This window comes from Pistacia vera, unplaced genomic scaffold (genome assembly GCF_008641045.1).
Source record: "Pistacia vera cultivar Batoury unplaced genomic scaffold, PisVer_v2 Contig340, whole genome shotgun sequence".
Taxonomy (NCBI): domain Eukaryota; kingdom Viridiplantae; phylum Streptophyta; class Magnoliopsida; order Sapindales; family Anacardiaceae; genus Pistacia; species Pistacia vera.
The window spans coordinates 227307-231351 of NW_022196158.1; the positions used below are offsets into that span (position 1 = coordinate 227307).

At 35.5% G+C, this 4045-nt stretch overlaps 1 long non-coding RNA gene across 2 annotated transcripts; it reads right to left on the bottom strand.

Moving 5' to 3' along the window:
* Nucleotides 1-1496: 1496 nt before the first annotated feature.
* Nucleotides 1497-2736, bottom strand: LOC116138383. 2 transcript variants are annotated; one of them, XR_004129283.1, is made up of 4 exons: nt 2681-2736; nt 2342-2522; nt 2061-2234; nt 1497-1598 (listed from the first exon to the last, which is right to left on the bottom strand). It is a non-coding gene; the product is annotated as an uncharacterized LOC116138383 (long non-coding RNA). The 2 variants fall into 2 exon arrangements; XR_004129282.1 differs by lacking the exon at nt 1497-1598 and having other exon boundaries at nt 2005-2234.
* Between the last annotated feature and the right edge of the window lie 1309 nt (nt 2737-4045).

Genomic DNA, 4045 nt, shown 5'->3' on the forward strand with positions numbered 1-4045 from the left:
GGGTGGTGGAGTCAAAAAGATATGAGGCTGTCGGCCCATTCCTATCCCCATGCTCACCACACCATGTTTACTTGGATGGAACCCCCATTCTACCTTTTCAAAATTCCAACACCTGCCCACTCACTAGAATACTTAAAATGTTCACACTCACTCTCTACCTAATTTACACAAAAATTAATCACCCACAAGAGAAATTTGATGTCATACATGTTAGATTAGTTATCATATTAAAATTTTAGTTTCGGTTTCAAATTAATAAAGTTCTCATCTAATATGATCAATGATGACAGCTTAAATTGCATTTACTATTAAATCGAATGCTTTTAGGAGATTTAGGTCAATTGTTCTACCTGTCACGCCTCATTCATACCACTATGTTTTCCTTTCTTCTTTTTAGTCGGTGATTCTTTCTTCTTGGACAGAATAAGGTGTAAATTCGCACCCCACTTAAAATATTTGAAACTAAAAGGCCTAGAAAATTTAATCAAGAATCTAGATATATGATTTGTGGTGAGGAGGTTGACCATCACAATTTGGTAGGGCTTGTGACCCAAGGAAGGTGCATGCATGAATCAACATATGGGAAGCTAATCTTTAATGTCAAAAGTTTTGCTGTGTTATCCATAGCAAGTGAGCTAAGTTTTGTATCTTTTTCTTCTTTAAATTAAGAGATCATAATTCTAATTCCAATTATAAGATGTTAATTTAAAAGGAATAGTGTCCACTCATTATAAGCTCAATCAATTGGTTTATTCATAGAGTTGGGATTGTCTTTAGATCTAATATCTATAAATTTTAAATCCCCATAAATTAAAACTTGAAAAGATATGCACATGTGAACTTGACCCCACCAAACAACTACTTTCAAATCAATTCTATTAAGTATATATTCTTTTGAGACCAAATTTTGCTCTTAATTTTTGGTGCCTTTTATATTAATAAATAATAAATCAGCCCATTTGTTAAGCAAAGGCTCTTCCTCTTATTGGGCTTGATCAATGTTGTTTACTTGGCTCCATTTCTAGATTTCTCAAACTAATTATCAATTAACTACCAAAATTTAGATTAAAAGTGAATGTAAAATATCCGAACGATTTTCAAAAACTATTAAACACCCTCTTAAAATCATGAAAAATATCCAATGTTTAATAGTTAAAATGAGTTATAAACTCAAAGCCTTAATACCCATCCATTTTACATACAGATACAAAAATATCTCAATCATACCCTAAAATATATTTGGTTTATTAGTTAAACAAAACCAGAAAAAAGAAAAGCTTCTTGATAGCCCCACCTTAACTAGAAATTACATTATAATTAACTTAGCTTAATTTAATTTAATTAATTGTATCTAAATGGGGACCAAGCTGATGAGATTAATTCACATGCATCGAAATGTGGATAGTTTAAACCACCAAAACTTTGGTTGACAAGCATGTAACTTGCTGCAAGGTTGACTCAAAATCTCGAGCTGTGATCACACTAACACACACTATATATAAAAAAAACATTATAAAGCCAACAGACCACATGTCAGATGCTTTGGTATGCCCTGAACCTAATAGGGCTTCGGGAGCTCTATATGCCACCGTTGAAACCTGCAAAGAACATTGTAAATTTGGAACATGAAAATAATCAGTGTTCTGAAACCCAGACTGGGCCGGCCGGTTAGACTGGGACCCGGCAGCCTCTCCGGTCCAATTCAGGATCCAGAGGGGTTTCCGTTATATTTCAAACTTGGAGGGGCTACTTCGTAATTTTCTAGGGCGTTTCTGCTAGATTTCAAACTTTCAGGGATTAATTTTTTTGGGCATTTTTTGCAATATATTAAAAATTCAGTGACTAATTTGCAAAATTTTAGAGGTATTTTTGTAATAAATTAATATTTCAGAGACTAGATTGCAGTTTTTAAAAATAATTTTATTGCTAACGTCACAAATCCGATCGGCCAACCCGTGAACTGGGCCCTTGACAGGGTCAAGGCCCGATTCGGTTATCAAAACATTTGAAAATAATTCTAATTTAATGAAGAATTGTGATACTAATTTAATAATACATACATCATAAGAATATCTTCCATAATGAGCACCACCCATTCTGGCTAAATTAAAATCAATAATCTTCACAATTTCGTCCTTGGTATTTATCAGCACATTGTCGGGTTTAAGATCTCGGTGAAGGATATCATGAGAGTGTAAATATGAGACACGTACCAAAATTTAAAGCAAAAACTTCTGCAAAAAAAATTGTTAATAATTAGTACACCTTTTCTACTAAAATGTGCTAAAAAATTAATCAAAATCTAATATATGATAGAAATAATCTAATGTAACCAACTTACTTTCATGAAAAGATTAAACTTCTTATGTGTTATATCTAACAGTATTTGCGTCTCTGGTGGTAAGATATGGTAAACATTCTCAAGCTGCCTCATTCAAGTTGCATTCAAGAAGGCCCCCAGGCTGGTATTCAAAGAGTCCATCACCAAATGCACTTTTTTATATAAAAAAGCATCCCGAAACCTGTTTTTCAATATAAGAAAGATAGCACCACACAAGTAAATTGTTACAAGAGACATCCTAATTTATGATTCTAAAATAATAATATAAATTAAATATTTTCAAATCAAAACAATATTAATGTTATAATATCACAACAAACCAATTGCAATAAGAGTTACCTAACCAAGTTTTCATGTTCCAAGTCTTTCATAAGAGAAATTTCTCTTAAGCAAGGNGTGCCGAAGCAATTTAAAGTCATAATCAACATTCAATAATCTCAAACCGACATTCAATTATGCAAAAATTTATATATCAATAAACATTCTCAATGGACATTATCAATTCAGCACGTCGAGCATCAGAAGAATATTAAAGCATCGCAAACAAACTGAAACGAAAACAAATATAATATGAATACAAGAAACTTAACCAAATGTCTAACATTCGGGCTCATCCAACTAGTCGAGAGTTGATGAGGAGATCAATGGAGTCAATCTCGATTTTGCCTATGCCGTAACAGATAACCGGGAACTTAGTCACTCATGGTAGTGATGACGGAGGCTGAAACGGTGGAAACGAAGTTGATCATGGCAGAGATGAGGTAATCGACAGTGATATGATGCGAAGAAGGGGTGAAAACGACCAACGGACAGCCTGGAATATGAACAGTTGCACTGGTAGAAAATATTAGTTTTCCGGTGGGTCTTTCGGAAAATGGTGGTGGAAATGGGATCTGAAGATACCGATGGAAAGCTCTGGTGATGGAGAGTTCAAATCAGGTCATGGGGAGGTGAAAGGTCACTGGAGATAAGCGAGATCTTGGCTGGAAGACGAAGAGGCGCGGCGGCAAGATGGCAGATTTCAACTGTTTTGCGGCGGCTGAAGCTTGGAAGTGCTAGATCCGGCTGTGGGGAAGGAAGATCAAGTCTTGGGGAGCCCAAACATCGCCGAAAAATGGCCCAACATGGCTGGAATGCGAAGCGTCGTCGGAAAATCTGGCGTGATTTGCGGTGGAGAAGCGTTATCAGGGTGGTGATGACGAGATGGTGATGATCTGTGCATGAGGAAGACGAACCGTCACCGAAAAAGCTCGTTGGAATCTGATCGGAGAAGGTGAAGGGTTTTGGTGGGCGGCAGCCACCCAATCTGCGACCAGCCACCCAATCTGCGACCATGAGCTGCAGTTTTATACAAAATTTGGCAAATTACATGTGGTCCCTACACGTTTGAAAGTGACAAAATCAACCCCGAGATTATGACAATTTGACCCTTGAATGGCATAAATGAGACAACATCAACCCTAGAAAATAAATCACATCCTAATATCAACTTACTCAATCTCAAATTTCAATCCAAACATGTCAAATTAGTAAGAAAAACTCAAATATGATTTTTAAACATAAATTCATAATTTCTCTTAATTGTCTCAATATAACTTCAATTCAATTACACATAGGATCTTTTTTATCAACAAAATAGAGTCACTTTCATGACTCTAACAAGAAGCAACATAGAGGGAAGGCTTCAAATAGAAACTGTTTGGC